Below are 22,646 nucleotides of genomic sequence, written 5' to 3'. Positions count from 1 at the left end.
GAACCCCAGAGCTGTGCCATCTTACCCTGGTCAGAAGCCTGACCACTGTAAGTTTATTACCCAGTCCACCACTTCTACAAAGGAAAGTGGACGTGCACCAGCCCTTGCAACTTGAGCAGATTTCCCAAGTACTCCAACTAAAACACACTGTTTTAGGTAAAATATAAAACACTTATTAACTACAGAAAGATTTTAAGTGATTATAAGTAACACACATTGATTGGTTACCTAAGAAATAAAAGTGAAATCGCAATCTGAGTTCTTAAACTAGACAGGATTTGAATCAAGTAGTGTTTCACCCTGGTAGATGATATAGTTCCTTAATATACAAGCTGGAATTCTCCTTTCCAGTCTGGGACCACCTCCCCAGTTCAGTCTTTTTCCTCCAGACGTGTTTCCAGGTGCTGAGTTGTGGGGGGAGTGAGGCCAAGTGATGATATCACTTCCCTCTTTTATAGCTTTTTACAGCTTGCTGGAAAAAGCTTTTGCTATGACATGGGTCAAGCAGTCTCCATTGTCTATGCGCTATCTCTGAGAAATCTCCATTGTATCCAGCTCTTAGGATAGTCATTGAGAGTGTGGACTCCCTTTAATGGGCCATCAGCAGTGTCTAGCTGCTGCATTGTTGTGGTACCTGAAAGACTGGTTGTGGGTGTTCCTAACCTTACAATATATTTCATAACACACACATAGCATAACTTCCCATGCAGTGATAGCACATAAAGATTAATATCCTGTTGGGTTGTAACAGGTCAAATCTTTTAAAATGATACCTCACAAGGCATACGTTCTACAAAACATAACATAATTATGTGACAGATGAATATAGGGGTTCCAGGGTACTGTTTTGGGCACACTGTGCCACAAACCCCGCATAAAAACTTGCATGAATAAGAATATAATCTATTTATACTTGATACATAATAGGTGTAACATTATATAGGCTAATTAAAGCATAACACTACAATAAGGTAGAATCAGGAAGAAAATTTCCCCTCCTCTTTTACCTCCCCAGCGGAATTGGCATTGCCCAACTAGCCAGACACTTTGGATTTTGCCTTCTTTAATACACATGGCATATGCCACTGCTAAAAACTAGATTATAATGTTTAGCACTTATGGATGCTTTATAGCATCAAAGGACTTTACAAATTCTTAAATAATCCTAGTACCATCCCCCTAAAATAAGGAAAGTGAATATTGTCCCATTTTACATATAGGGAAATTGAAACAGTGATGAAGCAACTTTCTGAAGGCTACACAATGAAACATTTATGGAGCTGGGATTAAAACTCAGGACTTTACAACTCTCTGTTCTATGTTCATCTGTCCAGATCACACTGCTTCTCAAGATTATATCACTGGTCTGTTCTAATATGGCAGTTTTTCTTACAAAGACATGTCCATTCTAAAATAATGTGTTCTAAAAACAGTGGTAATGCTTATCATGAATACGATTTCTTCTTTTGTATCTTAACCATGTTTCGTCTCAAACGCCTTTCAACCAGGAAAATCATTAGATTTCTGTTTGCTTTCTAATGATGCAAAATTGAGTCCTATTTTCTTTTATTCCACTATCTGTAAAGACTTTTCAATTGACTGTAATCACTTTTAACAAACAGTTTAAATATAATCAACAATGATTATAGGTAGTGATCATTTAATAATTCCGTTTCAGTTAAGCACATATTTTTCAGTGGAATGTTGCTACATTAAATATCATAAACCATTCACGTACCATCACTGGCTCATCTATGGTGATCTTTATTGTGGGACACACGATCAAGTGAGCTGTAGCTCACGAAAGCTTATGCTCAAATACATTTGTTAGTCTCTAAGGTGCCACAAGTACTCCTTTTCTTTTTACTGGCTTATGAGTAGACAGTAATTTAAGTTTTCTATCATTGCAGTGTTAACTGCAAAGTCAGCTTTGGACTGATGATCCTTTATTAACCGCTGTTAATTCTTATGCACGTTTTATGGGTAATTGGAGATGCTGTCTTTTTGGAGAGGAGAACTGGTGGAAGATAACATCTGGTTCATTTTGTGAATTATTGACAACTTGTAACTTGAGGATGTTATACAATTCCAACCTTAAAGATTTGTCAAATTGATTGTAAATAATTCAGCTGTTTGTAAGAGAAGGTTATAATGGAATGAAACTGACTACTCTGTTTAATCAGTGCAGTGAAAACACCTGTTGTAATCAGTTGAAGTTGACCCAAGAGACCTTGTGCAAGTGTTTACCCAACAAAAGAGTGATATGAGACACAGTAACTAAAGTGCAAGGAATTTACAAGTTCCTTGAGACTAAAAGCTCTGCTTAATGAAAGTTAAAAGCTCAACTTCAAGAAATGTATAAAATCTGCAGACACATTCAGCACAGCTTTTAGTCTGTGAGATCACTAGTAGAGGTGGGCAATTTCTTTTTCTTTTTTTGGATGAATACTTTATTTGCCAAAAAAGGCAGTTTCAGGTTAACAAACTATTTGTGAATTTTGGTTCAAATTCCATGAATTGTTTCATCTGAAAAATATGGGGGATTCTGAAAAAGTCATGCATTGTTTTAACATTTTTTTTAAATGAAACATTTTGGACTTTTCATTTCAAAACATTTTTATTTTGAATTTTAGCTTATTTGATTTTGTTTAAAGGGTGAGAACCTTCTGAAAATGAAACAATATGTTTTAGTTTGTGTTGAGCCGATAATTTCTTTGACCTAAAACTAATAAGCTGTTATGGGATAAGAGGGAAGGTCCTCTCATGGATCAGTAACTGGTTAAAAGATAGGGAACAAAGGGTAGGAATAAATGGTCAGTTTTCAAAATGGAGAAAGATAAATAGTGGTGTCCCCCAGAGGTCTGTACTGGGCCCAGTCCTATTTAACATATTCATAAATGAATTGGAAAAAAGGGGTAAACAGCGAGGCTGCAAAATTTGCCGATGATATAAAACTACTCAAGATAGTTAAGTCCCAGGAAGACTGCAGAGCTACAAAGGGATCTCACAAAAGGAGGTGACTGGGTAACAAAATGGCAGATGAAATTTAATGTTGATAAATGCAAAGTAATGCACATTGGAAAACATAATCCCAACTAGATGTAAAAAATGATGGGGTCTAAATTGGCTGTTACCACTCAAGAAAAAGATCTTGGAGTCATTGTGGATAGTTCTCTGAAAACATCCACTCAATGTGCAGCGGCAGTCAAAAAAGCTAACAGAATGTTGGGAATCATCAAGAAAGGGAAAGATGACAAGACAGATCGCCTCTGTATAAATCCATGATACGCCCACATTTTGAATACTGCTTGCAGATGTGATAGCCCCGTCTCAAAAAAGATATACTGGACTTGGAAAAGGTTCAGAAAAGGGTAACAAAAATCATTAGGAGTATGGAATGGCTTCCACATGAGGAGAGATTAATAAAACTAGAAAAGAGACGAGTAAGGGGGGGGTATGATTGAGGTCTATAAAATCATGACTGGTGTGGAGAAATAAACAACACTTCTTTATTTACTTCTCATAACACAAGAACCAGAGGTCACCAAATGAAATTAATAGGCAGCAAGTTTAAAACAGGCTAAAGGAAGTACTTCTTCACACAGCGCACAGTCAACCTGTGAAACTCCTTGCCAGAGGATGTTGTGAAGCCCAAAACTATAACAGGGTTCAAAAAAGAACTAGATAAATTCATGGAGGATAGGTCTGTCAGTGGCTATTAGCCAAGATGGGCAGGGATGGTGTCCCTAGCCTTGGTTTTGCCAGTATCTGGGAATGGGTGTTGGGGAATGGGTCACTTGATGATTACCTGTCCTGTTCATTTCCTCTAAAGCACCTGGCCACTGTTGGAAGACAGAATACTGGGCTAGATGGACCTTGAATTTGACCTAGTGTGGACATTCTTATGTTTGTTTTTTTTTTCAGTTTCTCACTGAAACAAAATTGGGTTGACCCAAAATGATTCTTTTTTTTTTGTTTTGTTTTGTTTTTTGTTTCACCACTGAACCAAGTAATCAATTCTTCTTCTTTGAGTGATTGCTCATGTCCAGTCAGCTTAGGTGCGTGTGCTCGCCACATGCACTGGTGCTGGAAGTTTTTCCTTCAGCAGTATCCGTTGGGGACCAGCTCTGGTACCCCCTGGAGTGGCACACATATGCAGCAGCATATAGGGCGCCACTCGCCCCCTCCACCCTGAGTACCTTCTTGCTGCCAGTGATGGTGCATGGAACTGTTGCTGCTTCAGCTAGCGCTGTTGCTTCTTGTTCATTCAAACCCATTTACCTCTTGTATATTATTGTATATCGTTTCCCTATAGTTTTAGTTTCCCTATTTGTTAGGGATTGAATAGGTCCCGAATAGGACGGAGCATGCCCTCAGGACGGAGCATACCCTGGTCCCCAGGCTTTAAGCCCTGTGATCACTGTAAAAGGCCCATGCCCATTAGCGATTCACATGAACAATTATTTACAGTGGTTGGGCGAAGGTCACATTCGTGATAAGTGCAAGATCTGCAAGTCCATCAAGCCCAGGACAAAGAAGGAGCATGGCATTTGCTTGAAAGCGTTCCTTATGGAGTCTACCCTTAACCCAATGTCGGAGCAGTGCTCCGATTCGGCGCTGAGCACCATGACCTCGGTGTGCAGCACCCCGCCAGTACTGTCTGTGAGCCAGCAACGGTCTCCTTCCATGCTCCAGCCAAGAAGCCAAGGAAGACTGGGTGAGGAAGGTCTACAGCTTCTTGCAAGGGAAAGGACAAATCTGGGGTGGACCAAGGCACCTCTTCACACGTTTGGGATCTCAGGCCCCAGCTCCGCTCTAGTCAGGTAGTCCAGTCCACTCCCCGCGGCTACCCTGGTTAGCATAGGAGGTCCTTGTCAGCTCCAGGTGCCGTCCATGCTGGAGGCCCTGCAAGCGGCGCAAGAGATTATGTCCCTCCTGGTGTCACCCACTCCAGCCCCTGCAGGGTCCTAGAAACAGGGTAAACCCAAGTTTTGAACCCCCACAGTCTCCACCTCTACGGCAAAGCTCCCCACCATGGGGGACGTCCCGCCACTGGTCACCCTCTCGCAGCCAACATGTTTCTGACCGTGATAGGCAGAAGCTTTGCAGCCCTGCCCTTGTCCGAGGTCTGGAGACTGGATAGAGAGGCTTGAGGTGTGGCTCACCAGTGACCGGGCACAGACCTCTGTAAGCACGTGCTCCCCAGCAGGAGTTTCAGAGTTGGTGCCCGGAATCTCTGCAGCACCAGTACCACTCCAAGGACAGGTCAAGGGACCGACGGGACTGTTCCCTGGACCTTCGCCGATCCCTCAGGGCGGCAGCACCACATATGGCTATATCTTCACAAGGCCAAGCCTGTTCTGGTTCCCGGTACCACTTGTGAAGCATGAGGCATAGATCACTGGATCAGGGCCATCACAGATTCACCAAGTGCCAGTGGTCGTGAAGGCCCTGATCCAGATGCTCGTTGAGGTCAGCCAGATCCAACTCTGGGAGGAGCGACCGGTACCGATCGGGGACAGAGCCACCACTCAGCCTTGTCTTGGTTGCAGGGGAGCAACTGCTTGGGCTCTAGCTCGGGTTTGGAGCGAGGTTCCCTAGCTGCGGGACAAGCTCTGATACCTACGGTGCAGATGACGGCAGTGGCACCGCAGCCGGCCCCGTGGCCTCAGACTCCATGGCTGGCACAGTGGTACCCATGGGGGTTCACTCAGCCCTCCCAAGCCACCCGCTTGGTATCCGGAGCTTCGGAGAGACCAGCTACCTCTCACCCGCCCCCCTCTAGTTCAAGAGGCCTTGGCTGCAGCCACCCCATTGGCACAGGAGAAAGTGGGCAAGCAAGCCGCCTGACCATCTCTGGTTGCGGAGGACCACTTGGTACGGGCTTCCTCCTTGTTGTTGCCAGACAAGGCTATAGTGTGGCTCCCTCCTCTGGTTCCCCAGGATGATTCTATGGTGCATCATGAGCTGCTAGTGGGTCGCCGCCAACCTGGGCCTCCAGGCGGAGGAGTTAGAGGAGCCACAGACTCCCTCTTTGATGTTCTCTGCCCCATAGCCCCAGCCAGAGTAGCTTTACCCTTACATGAAGGGGACACGAAAATTACAAATGCCCTCTGGCAAGCCCCCGCCTTCTTGCGCGCCGCCATCTTGGAGATCGGAGGCAAATACTTTGTGCCATCCAAGGATCACAAGTACCTTTTATACCCACCCTGCTCCCAATTTCCTAGTGATAGAGGTGGTCAACCACAGGGAGAGACAGGGTCAACCGGGGGCTACTCCTAAGAATAAAGACTCAAGGAGAGTTTATTTGTCCTCCAGTCTACAGTTGTGGGTGGCCAACCATCAGGCCCTCCTAGGCCACTATGATTTTAATATGTGGCAGGCCATGACCAAGTTGATGGACAACACAGTCTTGATGAACAACACAGCCTCAATGTTCTATATCAACAGACGGGGTCGCTCAATCCTCGCCCTATGCCAAAAGGTACTCCATCTTTGGGACTTCTGTGACTATGGAATCCATCTAGAAGCGTGTCATCTCCTGGGGGTCCAGAACACATTAGCAGATCACCTAAGCAGGGACTTCTTCTCTCACCGCGAGTGGGCTCTCCACCCAGAGGTAGCCTGCACAATCTTCCAGAGGTGGGGATCTGTCCAAGTGGATCTGTTCTCCACCAGGCAGAACAGGAAGTGCCACCGCTTCTGCCCCTGATGGGCTCTTGGCAAGGGCTCCCTCTCCGATGCCTTCCTCCTGTCCTGGGCGGGACACGTGATGTATGCGTTGCCTCCCATAAATCCCGCTCATCAGCAGTGTCCTGGCGAAAACCAAGTAATCATGATTGCCCCAGCATGGCTGCGCCAACCACTGACTATTATCATAATTTATATGACATTTGTCTCTAGGGGCCAATTGAGAAAGGGGCCCCATTGTGCTAGGCACTGTACAAACTTAGTCCTGTCCCAAAGAATTTACTTCTAGATAGACAAGACAGACAAATGGTAGAGAAAAAGGCTATAACCTATGAGCATAGTTAACACTGATAGTCTGCAAATGCTAGGTTAGTATCACAGTATTTTTCAGCTTTGAGTGAGGTTAAGCGAGGTTATTTTCTGCGGCCCGCCAGCTCCCCGTGCCCTCCCGCCCCCAGCACTTACCTAGAGCCGCTCTGGCCCAGCGCGCGCTAGGGGCAGAGTTGGCTGCCTGCCTGCCTGTCCTGCCTCCGCACCTCTCCAGGAAGCGTCCAGAACCTGGGGGAGGGGAGGGGAGGCACAGGGGTCTGTGTTGCCCTTGCTTCCAGGCACTGCCCCCCCGCCTCTCCCACTGGCCAGGAATGGGGAACCGCAGCCAATGGGAGCTTCGGGGGATGTACCTGGAGGAGCGGCCAGGGGAAGGGGTTGGAATGGGGAAGGGAAGGGGTGGGAAGAGGCGGGGCAGGGCCTCATGGAAGGGGTGGAGTGGGGGCAGGGCTGGGGGCAGTGAGGGGGGTGTCAGTGATGCAGCCCTCGGGTCAATGTACTAGTCCTCATGTGGCCCTCATGGTCATTTAAGTTTGAGACACCTGATCTAAAGAAAGGGAGAGAGGGGGCTTTAAAATGGAAGGGGGATAGGGCAGGGTAGGAGGCTACCACGGAGGACAGCTGGGAGGAGGCTGAGGTCAGTTGTACATAATTTGTGCACAAAGTGTGATTTCACCACAACACCCATCCTATCACTTTCCCATTAATTCCTAAATCTAAAAGAAATTCCAAGCTTTTCTTCCATTCCGTTCTCTTCATCTGTCCACTTCACTGAATGACCGACCTGTGTGTCCTGAGTTATGTGGTAAGCTGAGTTAAACGAGGTTCCTATCAAGTACTGGATCTAGCAGCTCATAACCAGACTTGTTATGGGAGGGATATGGATAAGTTAAGGAGAAATATGTAGCAGATCTTTAAAAGTTTTTGTTTTACTTAGTTGGTGAGGGTCCCTTAATCAAGCTGACCCAACCCAATAAGAATAAGTACTAACAGATTCCATTACATAAATGTAGTTCAGAAATCAGTGGTTTATCTAAAATAACCCGTAGTACAACTCACTTTTTTTTTTTGGTCACCATTTTTATTTTTCTCTGGTTGTGTTGGTCAGTGCTAATAAGGGAGATACTAACAGAAGGATCACATAGGGGAAAAAAATCCTTTAGGTCTACTAATCTGTAATTCTTAAGCATGTTCAAAAACTCCTTGAGCTTTGGAACATTCTTTCTAACTTTTTTCCTACCCACTTCTTACACAATAGTAAAAGTACTTTTGTAAACAACCTTCAAATTAGGGTTAATCCCTAAAATGATATCGTCTGCACCCCCTGAACAGCAGTAAAACATGGAGGTTAGCAAGCTGTATTGTACACAAATTGTGTTCTATCCCAAAGTAAAATATACAGTATAATTATAAAATACTCATAGTTGTTACTAGGTTGAAAATGTATCTGTTTTTCCTGGCAGTGCACTTACATTTTTTTAATCTGCAAATTAAATTTGCTGACTCCCTAATGTAGTCCCTTCTTGTATTGTATTGTATTCTTTTAATTGCAATCTTGTAAACAACTACCTACTCCTTTCACCCCCTTGAGACAACTAAGAACAAGGTGGGATAGAGGCTATAAATGGTGTTATCAGGAAGTTCACAGTGATGTCACACACTCTAGCATAACTGCTTCAATGGTTTGAGGAAGACTTCTGTGTGTGAAGGGAGAAAATGTAATGAGATTGATAGTAGAATAATACCATATATTGGGGGGAGGAGGGGAACTGATACATCTCTTTCCTTTAAAATCACTTGATAACCTTACTAGTATTCCATTTGGGTTGCAAATTGAATTTAGCTAATATTTTGATAGTTGACAGGGTAACATAAAACAAATTTGCCTTTGTAGCAGCTCCTATTAAATGTTTGGAAAGCACTATATAAATTCTAAGTATTTATTGTGGCATTCTGGCTCTGATGTTGCAGCAAGCTGTTATGAGAGCATGTTCTCATTTTAACAAGACTTTACCAACAAAAATATTTTGTGTTTATATTCGTGTAAAACTCTGTTTACAGGAAACAATGCGTTTAAACAGTGTAAATGTGGAGAACAGAGTATTTTAAGAATTTAATAGTCTCTCTAAAGGCATATGTAATTGTTTAATAAAACCCAGTAACTTTAAAATAGACAGCTACCCTCAGGACAGGTTGCTTTAAATAAGAATATAAAAGACTTTTAGCTGCCAAGTTGAGAGTTCTGTTTCTCCTGTGACAGTTGACATCCCTGATTACACAGGTTTAACCAAGCTGCATTCCCTTCCCTGTTTTAGGTGCTTGTGACTGAGGATGTCTTCAGCTGTTTTTTATTTTTAGGACATATCCAATATTAAACTGATAAGAACAGATACTACACTTGATCTTAGCTCATAGAGCGTTTGCTGGGCAAACACAACTGTAGTCAGCAACCATCTACCATGAAGCTGGTTGCTCTAGTTTAAGTTAAGAGAAAAAAGTGCTGGGTGACAGAAATGCTTATTACAATGAGCATTTTCACATTAATCCATTCACCAAATTGAAATCACACTTGGTGCTCTGCCACTGATATGTTGTTCCAAAGAATTTTAAAACCATTTAGAGGACTCTTTTACATACAGTAGTGCCCCTCATTTTGGTAGCTTTGCATTCTCTTTTTGTTGATGATAAAAAGACATGCATGTAAAAAAACTGAGGGGTACAACCATATGTCATGGCTATATGGGGATATCTGCACCTCAGTCCCCTTTCTGGTCTTTCTGAGGCCTGGTCTACACTACAGAGCTAGGTCGATGATGGGCAGCTTAAGTCGACCTAACTCTTTAAGTGTTGACATTAAATGTGGCTCTCACCAATGTAAGTCACCCACGACAGTAACTTAACTCCACCTCCGCAAGACGCATAGCGCTTAAGCTGATGTAGTTAAGTCAACACGGTGTCAGTGTAGACACTGTGTTGCTTACATTGACCGTTTCTGCCTTTCAGAAACGGTCCCACAATGCCCCACAGTGGCAGTTAAATCTGTGCAAGTGCTCCTATTGAGGACACGAACCACCAACACAAGTATAGTATGGACAAGTAAAACAGATTCAATTACTGAAGTGGCTGTACGTCGACGTAACTTATGTTGACGCAATTTTGTAGTGTAGACTGGCCCTGAATGCAGCCCACTGGCCTCTGCCCTTTATCTGTCTTGGGGTGGAATCCTGTGATTCTTCCACTTGTACAGCAGGACCCCTGTGTATACCAACTGCTTTTTACTGTGCAGGCCTATCTCTAAGCACCTGTTAGGGTCTTCCTTTGGGAACCTCTGACCTGTGATACTGACTAGCAGACTTCTAAAAGTATTTTTATTTAGCAGCTGGAACAAAGGTTTAGAGAAGTTATTTTAAAACAACATAAACACACATTCTGTCTGAACTTCTGCACTGTCAGATAGTCCTTTTGCTTCAGTTACCTTGCAGATTGCTTACCCAGAGAGACAGTGCACGGAGCTATGTCTACATTGCAGTGTAAGCCCAGAGTTCAAACTCCATCTCAAGCCTATTTCCTTCCCCCCCCCCCCCCCCCCTACACACACATTGCGCTGATCCAGGATTCCAGCACCGTACAGAGGGCTTGAGTCAAGCTGGGACCTGGGGTTCAAGCCCTGTTGGTTTGCAGTGTAGACACAGCCCCACTGGATTTGTGCTCTGGCAGTCTGCCACAAGTTTCCCACAATCCCATGAGCTGACTTTCTTTGTCCCCTGGATAGTCAAGTTTTCCCAGCCTGCACACATGAACAAAGGACTAGAGCAGCCAAACTTTGGAGGGCACTAGAGAGTCTGGAATATGGGTGATTAGACTCAAGGCTGCATAATGCAGTGTAGGTGCTGGAGACCCAGGTTGGGACCAAGCCTTCAACAATTTCTAACCTACAAATGTGTGTAGATGCTCAAGCCCTAGATTAACGAACTAAGGAGAGGTTAAGAAACCCAGGATTTGCTAACTCAAGTTCTAACCCTGGGCTTACATTGCAGTGTAGACATATCCTCTGAGTCTCTCTTGACACCAGCTCTCCATCATGGTTCTCTTTTATATTCTCTTTCTCTCAAGGATGCTGTGTTTCAGAAAGCTCCTCCTTCTTACTTGTGGAGTTCTGAGTCACATTACCGTTCATCATGAAAGGGGCAAAGTCCTCCTTCCTAAGGATTTATCACAGGGTGGACAAACTACGGCCTGTGGGCCGGATCCGGCCCATCAGGACTTTGGATCCGTTCCGTGAGATTTCCAGCCCCATGGTGCCGCGGGGCTAAGGCAGGCTCCCTGCGTGCCCTGGCCCTGCGCTGCTCCTGGAAGTGGCTGGCACCACGTTCCTGCAGCCCCTGGGGTCGGGGGGGCAGAGGGCTCTATGTGCTACTCTCTCCTGCAGGTACCACCACTTGCAGCTCCCATTGACCTCTGCTCCCCCACCCTCTCCTGCAGGGGCTGCAGGGATGTGGTACCTGCTGCTTCTGGGAGTGGTGCAGGGCCAGGGCAGGCAGGGAGCCCACCTTAGCCCACTGCGCCCTGCTGTCACCCCAGAGCCACTTCAGGTAAGCGGCGCCAGGCCAGAGTCTGCATCCCAGCACCCTGCCCTGAGCCGCCAGTGACCTCTCCTGGGGCCCCCCCTGCACTCCATACCCCTTCTGCACCCTAACCCTCTGAGCCCCCTCCCGCACCCCAATCCCCTGCCCTGAGCCCCCTGCCACACCCCTCCCTGCACCCCTTGCCCTGAGCCCCCTCCTGCACCCCAACCCCTTGCCCTGAGCCCCTTCCTGCACACCGCACCCCCTCCCATACCCTGCACTCCCACCCCCACCTGCAACCCCAGCCTCCTGCCCCAGCTCTACATTCATGGCTCCACATGCAATTTCCCCACCCAGATGTGGCCCTCGGGCCAAAAAGTTTGCCCACCTCTGATTTATCAGGTTTGCTCCACTGGCACACCAGGGAATCACTCTCCTTCCTGTTCTGTCCCAGGCACGTATGATTTGGATTATAATTTTCAATTGTTTAGGCTATAGTATTATACATGCCCACTTCCTCCAGACACCGCCTGTAGACCCAGGCAGTTCTTAATATAAAACACACCTGTGCAATCATATCTTAATTACAGTTCAACATAAGAATGAGTACAGATCAATACAGTTAGGAGGAAGTCCATCTGAGAGCTGACTTTTATTAGAAAATGAAGTACTTGTGCAAGTGAGGAAGAAGAGAGAATAAGACTGAAATTACTATTAGAATGCAGGGACAAAGTAGCATTTTTCTCATAGATCATGGAATACATAGTTTGGACTTTATATCCAGTTATAAGCTTTCTTTTACCTCTAGGTTATCACCTGTTCAAATCAGAGCCAATTCTATAACCCCCTTTCTCTCATAAAAAGATGTATTGGTTCCTTTTTAAAATTAAATCTTTTAAATTAATTTTTTTTCACTGATTCTTTATTCTGTCTGAGGTTTGAGAGGTGCCAGAAATCAGCCAACACTGGATAACTTTGAAAATATTGATTTTTTTTGTTTTGTTTTGTTTTTGCTTTTTGTTTGTGGGAACATTTTGTCTATTGCAATGTATGTAGTGTATTTTGTGTGCAACTTTAGCACATTTGAATGTGAGTGGGTATATGCAGTGCTTTCCTTTCTCAATGTGTTTTGAACATAGTATTTTTAAGATGCTGTACCACATGCAACAGTATGGGTGACCTACCAATAGTAAGTGGTCTCCTCTCCCTATAGCAGCAAGTCAACCTGAACGGTTTAATAATGTTCTTTAAGGAACAGTGGCTTTAGGGCTAACTTTTTTTTTTAAAGTGTGAAACCACTTTAAAGGTTTTGAACTGAAATTGTTAGCAATTGTTCTAATCATGTTTTGACTTGATTCCGATAACAAACAAGTACTAAAGAAACTAAGTGGGTGAGTGTAGCAAAGCGACGACTCACTGGTGCAGCATCTCCTGCTGGTTGTCTTGGGAATTAGCTCTTCAGCCTCGGAGTGCCCTCTGCTGGCCGGTGTCTCGCCTGCCTCAGGCCCCCATGTCCCTCCCGGACACCAGGGCCCTTTACCTCGGGGTGCTGCCCCAATGCAGTGCCCCCACACTCCAGGTCTCCCCTCCCAGGGGAACCCCCAACCCTCTAAGCCCACCTTGCCTCAGTGGCTACTGCCAGTCTTCATCTAGCCCCCTTTCTGTGGGGCAGACTGCAGTCTGTAATCCACTCATCACTGGATTTGGACCTGCTGCCTTTCTTGCCCCCAGCTGACTCCCTGCAGCCCCAGTACCTCCTTTGGCTTTTAACAAGGCCTCAGGCTGGAGCTCGGTTCTGTGGATGAAGGGAAAGCAGTGGACGTGGTATTCCTCAACTTTAGCAAAGCTTTTGACACGGTCTCCCACAGTATTCTTGTCAGCAAGTTAAAGAAGTATGGGCTGGATGGATGCACTACAAGGTGGGTAGAAAGTTGGCTAGATTGTCGGGCTCAACGGGTAGTGATCAATGGCTCCATGTCTAGCTGGCAGCTGGTATCTAGCGGAGTGCCCCAAGGGTCGGTCCTGGGGCCGGTTTTGTTCAATATCTTCATTAATGATCTGGAGGATGGTGTGGATTGCACCCTCATCAAGTTTGCGGATGACACTAAACTGGGAGGAGTGGTAGATACGCTGGAGGGTAGGGATAGGATACAGAGGGACCTAGACAAATTGGAGGATTGGGCCAAAAGAAATCTGATGAGTTTCAACAAGGACAAGTGCAGAGTCCTGCACTTAGGATGGAAGAATCCCATGCACCGCTACAGACTAGGGACCGAATGGCTAGGCAGCGGTTCTGCAGAGAAGGACCTAGGGGTGACAGTGGACGAGACGCTGGATATGAGTCAACAGTGTGCCCTTGTTGCCAAGAAGACCAATGGCATTTTGGGGTGTATAAGTAGGGGCATTGCCAGCAGATCGAGGGACGTGATCGTTCCCCTCTATTCGACATTGATGAGGCCTCATCTGGAGTACTGTGTCCAGTTTTGGGCTCCACACTACAAGAAGGATGTGGAGAAATTGGAGAGAGTTCAGTGAAGGGCAACAAAAATGATTAGGGGACTGGAACACATGACTTATGAGGAGAGGCTGAGGGAACTGGGATTGTTTAGTCTACGGAAGAGAGGAATGAGGGGGGATTTGATAGCTGCTTTTAACTACCTGAAAGGTGGATCCAAAGAGGATGGATCTAGGCTATTCTCAGTGCTAGCAGATGACAGGACAAGGAGTAATGGTCTCAAGTTGCAGTGGGGGAGGTTTAGGTTGGATATTAGGAAAAACTTTTTCAGTAGGAGGGTGGTGAAACACTGGAATGCGTTACCTAGGGAGGTGGTGGAATCTCCTTCCTTCGAAGTTTTTAAGGTCAGGCTTGACAAAGCCCTGGCTGGGATGATTATTTGGGATTGGTCCTGCTCTGGGCAGGGGGTTGGACTAGATGGCCTCCAGAGGTCCCTTCCAACTCTGTTATTCTATGATTCTATGATTCCCCAGCTCCTCTTGCCCTTCCCCAGCACTGCTCTGCTTCAGGTACCCTTTGCTCCTTCAGGCAGCTAGGTCTATCTCTCTCCGAAGCTGGAGAGAGACTCCTTGCCTTCTGGCCGTACAGCCCTTTTATAGGGTCCTGATTGGCTGCCTCTCAGCCTTTTCTGATTGGCTCTCAGCCCCAGCCCTCAGCAGGGGCTGGCTTTTAACCTTTGCTGAACTGGAACAGGGTGACTGCTCTGCTACAGTGAGCATATAATACCTGTACTATTAAAGTGTGACCAAATTGCAGACATTTGCACTGCAGACCTCAAGTTTCTGTAGTTCTACTGACATTCCACGCAAATAAATCACAGATATTCTCATATGATTTTACAACTAACTGCATTACAAGAGTCCCAAATCTTTAGTTTACAGTACTGTGTGTATTGTTGCTAGAATTAAAACAAACAAACACAAAAAACAACCCAAGAACTTTGCAAAATACCTAGTAGTTTGTCCCCATATTGAGTTTGGAACAATGTCTTTAAGTGTAAGATAATAAAGATCTTGGAAAGTAGGCATGAAGGAATTTACAGAGGCAACTGTTTCCGAAGTTGAATAGGAAGATACTGAGCTGGACAGAACTGAATGATGAGAGAACAAAAACAGTAATAGAATCAAATGATATTGAAAAGAGGAGCTATATAGTTAGTGGGGACAGACAAATAAGATTTAAAAGGAGAAAGTGGCCCATGACTAGAGTACTACAAAAATCCTTCATTCCATGGAACATAGAGTGAAATCCTCACCCCATCCAATCCACTCTAGCTCCTTTCCTCTCTTGGCCAGGATTGAGTGCTGCTCTCACCATTTCACTCAGAGTAGTCTCCTTGCACAGGCATTGTAGAAGACTGCCAGTCAGCAGCCTTCTGTGGACACCCTTGCAAGACCTGACATGGAAGAATAGAAGAGCGGGGGGGGGGGGGGGGGCAGGAAGAGTTTGTCAGGACCAGGCCCCTGAGTGCAGCCCTGCACAGATTCCTAGCAACACTGCAACCCAGGCAGGCTGCTGTAACTTAGGTCCCCCAGAGCTCTGTAAATTATGACGGGGGGCCTCTCCAGCCCCCAGAACAGCCCAGAATAGGGAGGGTGCAAAGGAGACTTAAAGCCACTGTACTCCACTATCACCCTGGGCTGTGAATTCTGTGCTGTGCCTGTCTGGAATTTTGCCTATAATCTTTCTCATTTTGAGGCAGTAAGTGGAGAAGTATTTCAAATTTAACTTTTTTCATAAAGACACTTTAATATTTTTGAAGCAGTTCAATAAATCTTTGTCAACACTGATGTATTTTGTTAAATATAACTATGTACAGTAAGGAAATGTACTATATCATTATAACTTATTTTCAATCAAGTCTGCCTGTTTCAAAACTTGCTAGATTCAGTTTTGACAGAACACAATTGGGAAACATGCTTGAGGAGGTTGGACTTCACTGACATTTTGAGAAGTTGAGCCCTGTACTTGTTTGTCTGGTCTCTGATTGGCTGAAGCTGTTGCTAGGCTCATTGCTTTGTTCTTAGGCAAAGTTAGAAATTTGAATGTGACCTGTTTGAACTGCAATGTCTGCTGCTGCTTTTTTCAGTTCGATCTCCTGATTCGCTCTTGCTCTTTTGTACTTTCCTATTGTATCCTAAGTTGGTCTAACAGATGCATTTTTAACTATGACAAGTAAAAAATGTTCTTATTGGTTGCACTAGCATTAGTAACTTTTTACTTTTAATATTTTTACTTGACAACTTTTTTTCTATCACAGAATAGCCTACTAAGCCTTTTGCTAAAAGGTTTTAAATTCTTTATCTTTGCAAGCAATGAACATTGAGTTGATCAGTGTTAATCAAGAGAAGTAAAATGGTTAGTACTTTATCTGGAATATGAAAGAAGTTGTTTTAAAAACAGTTGGGGAAATAGTGAATAAACTTTTACATGAATGGTAAAAGACTGAAACACATTGCACTAAAAGAATAGTAAATATAAACACAATTCAGAAGTCTGCATTTGCTCAAATGCTCCCTATGTAGAAGTAGGCTATCTGGAAGAATTAAATCTTCCATGTATATTTCTTGGTAAATGGTTTTTTTCAGTGCCTTGATTGACACTAATCTCAGTGTTAGTACTAATCTGAATACAAACGTCAAAGCCCTAAAACTTGCAAAAAAATAAACGATCCTCTTTGAGACCAGTAAACTCAGATTTCAGCCACAGGCCAAAACTTCTAAGCAACATTAGCCCCTCCTTTCAAAGGGTGAAGGCTAATGAATTCAGCACTAAGTTGAGTTGAACAGAAAACCAATGATAACTAGCAGATTAAGTAGAATGTGCAAGATGCGTCTGTTCTGCCAGACTTCTCTTGGTGGAAAGGGCTTTGGGCTGGTGTGCAGAGTTTAAAAATGAATGAAATAGGGCTTTGTTGTTATGATGGGGAGGTCAGTTGTGGTGTTTTCAACCTATTGAGTTCAGGTTTTGAACAGTACCCAGAGCGTGGGATGAGTGCTTTCATAGTCTGAATGAATAATGTAAGTTAATTGTTAGAGGTTACAGAATAGTGAAACCTAGTTTTGCACCCTCTGCATCACAAAGCTACAAAGAAAGTTGTTTGTTGCTTAAGTCATGGCAATGTGCTTGTCACTGTACAGGAAATGTATGAAAACAGATCCTGCCTTGAGATGTTTTCAATCTGACAAACACATAGTTAAGACCAGACACACTGGGAGATCCAGAGAAGAGTGCAAGTTTGGAGGTCACTGGAACTTCTTAAATTTTCTGTATAGATTTCCTACCCACCCAGCTTCCCCCACTCTAGTGCGGTGTTAGGGTGGAGAAGGCATTTAACTTGGGTTACAGTTAAAATATAGAAATTGAACTTAAAGGAACTGAAAATCTTTTGGGTTTCACACTCTGCTGCTCTCAGGCATAGGACTGTACCCTTGGAGGTGTCAAGTGTAAGAGAGTAGAAAGTCTACAAAACAGCTCACAAAGTCTGGAACTGCTGACCGGAGGGCACCCAAGGCTGTAAAGCCATCGTCCTCATTCAGTTTGATTCCATTCCACTTGATTTAATTCATTTTTGATGCACTTTAGTATGAGTGCCTTCCAGACTAGCTTTTGTCACAGGTGATTGATTCTCTTGTCTCCTCAGCAGAGGGTTTTTTAAAGGTTTGTTTTTCTTTTAATGGCTGTGGGACGTGCATTATTGAGGACAAAGCTAAAGAAGTGTGCCTTGCGCTTGGAATGAGAAGTGGTGATGTTTGAGGTGGTTCTTAGATCCTCTGGGAGTTTGTTCAACAGTCTGGAACCAGCCCCAGAGAAAGCTTTCTCTTGCACAGACTTGCTTTTCCCTTGCGGGTAGCGCCGTTGTGCTTCAGGAGCAGAGTAATTGAATGGTCTTTAGCTCAGAATTTCAGGCAATCTTTTAGGTATCCTGGGCCTAGACCACTGAGTACCTTGAAGATGAGAACAATGTTTTAGGCAGAAGGAAGGGCTTCTGGGCTACATTTTCCCAACTTGGGGTGGGCGTAAGCAGAGGGCTTAAAAATTCAAAGAACAAATTTAAAAGGGAAAGCTAGAGTGGTACAGAGAATAGACAAATAAGGGTTAACAATGTTTTTATTAAAAACTGTCAAGGAAACTTGGAATGAAAAATTGATTAATAGACTGAGTAAAAACAAGATGCACATGGGGGGGGAAGCTTTCTAAACTTAGCTTGATGGTGAGAAGAAAATATCTAGCAGAGCTCTAAATAAAAATTACAACATGAAAAAAAATTGCCCCTCTGCCTTTCCATTTTTGGGACCAGAGAGATTTTTTTCAAGGATGTGCTAGAAATGTACTTAAACAAATCTGACCCCTTGCACTGTCATATGAGATTTTGGATTTGGTTTATTAAACATTATTGACGTGTCAGTGATTGCTGGGAATTGTAATGAGATGCCATTTTGGACAAACTTTGGTTAAGAGAATGTTACAACTTACGAGGCAATTTAATAGTCTACCTAAGATTAATAGCCTCCAGAGGACAAAACAGAATGTGGGGTGGGGCATGAAGCCATCCACATAGAATTTTCTTTTTTTTCCCCTTTGGTTTCAGATCTGTCTTAATCTGTCATGTGTGGAAAAGTAATTTTTGTGTTCAAATAGGCCCATTCTAATGAATACAGAGTTTATAAGACTTTTTAAAAAAAAAAAAAAAAGACCTGAATTTTGTCCTGTCCCTTCTCCTTCTGAATCCAAGATGGCTACTACCTTAAGTGTCATAAGATGCTAGATTTTTAGAAGATTGTATTTTGTCAGTTGTGATGCCTCTTGTTTTTGTGTTTAAAATTGGAAGCCAGCTTTATGTGACTAAGCTTTAATTGTAAGCTTTTCATAGGAGAGACTATGTTCTTTCACTTCATATAGTTACCATCTAGCTGTGGGTGCTACCATAATAATAAATATCCGTTCTAGTGACATGCAGTTTCATATAACTACATAGCTGTGAATGTAACTTTCTGCAACAGTAGTTTAGTAATCTAGAGCTGTAGTGTTGCAATCTCCTTTTTTTTTTTATTTTAGTGATGGGCACAAGCAGGCAGCCAAGAAGCAAGTTTTTTGGCATGTAACTCACTGTTTCTCTCCATCAACCTCTGGGGAAGGTGTGTATCTTAATTAAAAAAAAATCTGGCAAGGAGCTCTTTCTTCAGAATAACCCGCATAAATACATCTTTAATCCACCTACTTACAGTAGTCTTAGAAGCCATAAATCCTTTTTTTGTGTCCTTGCCAAAGCATAAATAATCTCCAGATCTCAACTCCTTACTCTATATAAATTAAACTTCAAAGTACTTTTAGTGTCTAGTAATTCTTTTCCTTGGTTGTGGAGGAGGTCTTTAAATTTGGATAAACTGGGTAAAATGATGCTTGGTGAAAAACTGAAATCTTGAGTAAAGGCAGGAATTACTGAAGAATGACTATCTTTGGTGGAATAATAAAAAGGGGTGTTGTGTGACAAGGCAGTTAGTCCATTTGCCCTTTAAGGATGAAGATATGGCTATAAAGAAAATAATGCCTAAGGGTAAATATAAAACTGACATCTCAAATGCAAATAAGGCTCTAAGAATGGACAGTAGGTGTAAGGCCCAGTCTATAGTGTAAAACCAAGTATTGATTATATTTACTGTATGTGACAGAAACGGTGTTCAGGGACAGCTGTATTGTAAATGCCTTCCGTGAACATCTTGGGTTATTTCAGACTAATAAAATGCTAAAGAAAGACTTGAGTGGAAATCATTCTCAGAAGCCATTATAGAGGCACCAGTTGCAACTTTGTGTAATTAACATAGAGTCCCTTTTTGAATTTAAAACAGGTATTCAGTCTCTTGGTCATGTGTGAAAAATATAGTGTATCCTCTCCAAATTTATAGCAATTACTCTTTGAGTACAAAATGAATTTTCTGAAAATTGACAAGTTAATCTACTAGGGTTAAAATTAATTTTAAAACTGAGCTCTTTGAGAGTTTTAGCATCCCAGTCTTTTTTGTTCCAAATTATCTTAATAGTGGAATAATACTCTTCTTTCCTTACAGTTACAATTATTTTGATATTGAGTTTAATTGTTATGATTATGGACAAAATAATTGCAAAAATAGTAACCACCAAGTTGCATGTTGGAACAACATCAGCCAACATCCTGGATTCCTCTAAGTCAGAGTTCAGACCATGACACAGCACAGAGACCGATCCAGTGGCACTAAAAGACAACCACTTCATGGCCATGGACACACACAAGGTTTCCGTGGTGGTCATCAAAGTTACAGGACTAGCTCCAACTCTGTCTCTTTTCTGGTCTCTGAATGCACCCCCTCAGGTGTTGGGCTTTGTGCCTTTACCTGTCCTGAGGCGGAATTATGTAGTTCTGCTCTTAGACCAGGCCTTGGGTGGCAGTGCCCTGTGCTTACCCAGCAGATCCGACTGCATTGTGGCACCTGTCATTCTTCCTTACAGAATCTGAGACGAGCGGTATATACAGTGATAAAGTAGCCTTCTGAAAACTGTAGCAGGAGCAGAGAGAATTCTCTTGTGCCCTGTCCTCTGGAACCCCTTGAGCCTAAGGTCTTGTCTACACTTGTCAAGATTCCTTCCCCACTCTGAACTCTAGGGTACAGATCTGGGGACCTGCATGAAAACCCCCTAAGCTTATTTTTACCAGCTTAGGTTAAAACTTCCCCAAGGTACAAACTATTTTACCTTTTGCCCTTGGACTTTATTGCTGCCACCTCCAAGCATCTAACAAATATATAGCTGGGAAAGAGCCCGCTTGGAAACGTCTTTCCCCCAAAAATCCTCACCAAACCCTACACCCCCTTTCCTGGGGAAGGCTTCATAAAAATCCTCACCAATTTGCATAGGTGAACACAGACCCAAACCCTTGGATTGTAAGAACAATGAAAAAGCAATCAGGTTCTTAAAAGAAGAATTTTAATTGAAGCAAAAGTAAAAGAATCACCTCTGTAAAATCAGGATGGTAAATACCTTACAGGGTAATCAGATTCAAAACATAGAGAATCCCTCTAGGCAAAACCTTAAGTTACCAAAAGACACAAAAACAGGAATACACATTCCATTCAGCACAGCTTATTTTATCAGCCATTTAAACAAAACAGAATCTAATGCATATCTAGCTAGATTATTTACTAAGTTCTAGACTCCATTCCTTTTCTGTTCCTGGCAAAAACAACACACAGACAGAGAGAATCTTTTGTTTCTCCCCACTCCAGCTTTGAAAGTATCTTGTCTCCTCATTGGTCATTGTGGTCAGGTGCCAGCGAGGTTATCCTAGCTTCTTAACCCTTTACAGGTGAAAGGGTTTTTCCTCTGGCTAGGAGGGATTTTAAAGGTGTTTACCCTTCCCTTTATATTTATGACAACACTACACAGTTTTGTCGACAAAAGTCAGTTTTCGTCACCAAAACTAAGCACTACAAACCCAGGACATTCAGAGTTAAGGTTACATTTAACAGAAATCCATACGTATTTTAAGTATGAAAATGTATAGATTCACAAGGTTTAAGGCCAGAATGGACCATTAGAACATCTCATCTGAACTTCTGTGTAATTTCACCCAGTTACTCCTGTATTGTACCCAATAACTTGTGTTTCACTAAAGCATATCTTCCAGAAAGGCATCCAGTCTTTATTTGAACATATCTAAGAAAAGGAGAATCCACCACTTCTGTTGGTAGTTTGTTCCAATGCTTAATCACCCTCAGTATTTAATGTTACATTCAAACTGGCAACAGTCAATTAGAGCGACTGCTAAAACATTTGTTTTCCTTTAGCTAACCAACTGAGAGAAAGAAAAGAAAGAAAACTTAATTAAGAACATTCAATTCCACATTTAATGTGGTAGAGCAAGTCAAAGCACTCAGTTACCACTTAATTCTGCAATCACTTTAGCACAGCAAGTCACATGTAAGTCACATGACTTAACACTCAGCTCTGCAAGCAGCAAGGTCAGTTATGCCATGTCTACACTACAGAGTTAAGTCAACTTAAATTACGTTGATGTTCATAAGCCGCTTTAATTACATTGGTTGTGTACGTCCATACAACACTCCTCGTATTGACGGAGCACGTCCATAGTTAGTGCTCTTGCATTGATAGAGTGTGTTGTATCCCACTGTGCAATTTGCCACATTCTGCCGCTGGGAGCTCTGGGAACGGATCATGGTGCATAATTGAGGTACGCTCACCATCCAAGGAGGCAATTCTTTCCATCCCATCACTCCATGAGTTTCTGACTTCATTTTGTGCTGTCTTTTAACAGCTCTTGTTAACTGTGCACCTACCATCTCTGCCTGAAAGCATGGATCCTGAACTGCTGACCAGTCTGGTGAAGAGTGTTATGAACACAGTGCGGCTGGTCCTGCAGTATTTCATGACCTGTGAATCAGAAAGTGAACCGGTGGTGCTTACCCTTCTGTGTACCTCTGAAAGAAATAATTCATGATTGCTGCTGGCATTCATGGACCAGCTGCACATAGTAGACCGTCGATACTGGGCTCAGG

General features: G+C 43.4%; 1 protein-coding gene and 1 pseudogene across 3 annotated transcripts in view; one reads left to right on the top strand and one right to left on the bottom strand.

The window, feature by feature from the left end:
• Positions 1–22,646, top strand: part of SESN1 (sestrin 1) — a 141,705-nt gene that overhangs the window by 84,194 nt on the left and 34,865 nt on the right. The gene's annotated exons all lie outside the window — the stretch shown is intronic.
• Positions 9,344–9,439, bottom strand: LOC144263328 (U2 spliceosomal RNA; annotated as a pseudogene).

This window comes from Eretmochelys imbricata, chromosome 3, assembly GCF_965152235.1.
Source record: "Eretmochelys imbricata isolate rEreImb1 chromosome 3, rEreImb1.hap1, whole genome shotgun sequence".
Lineage (NCBI taxonomy): Eukaryota > Metazoa > Chordata > Testudines > Cheloniidae > Eretmochelys > Eretmochelys imbricata.
This window is presented reverse-complemented; position numbering and strand designations above follow the sequence as displayed.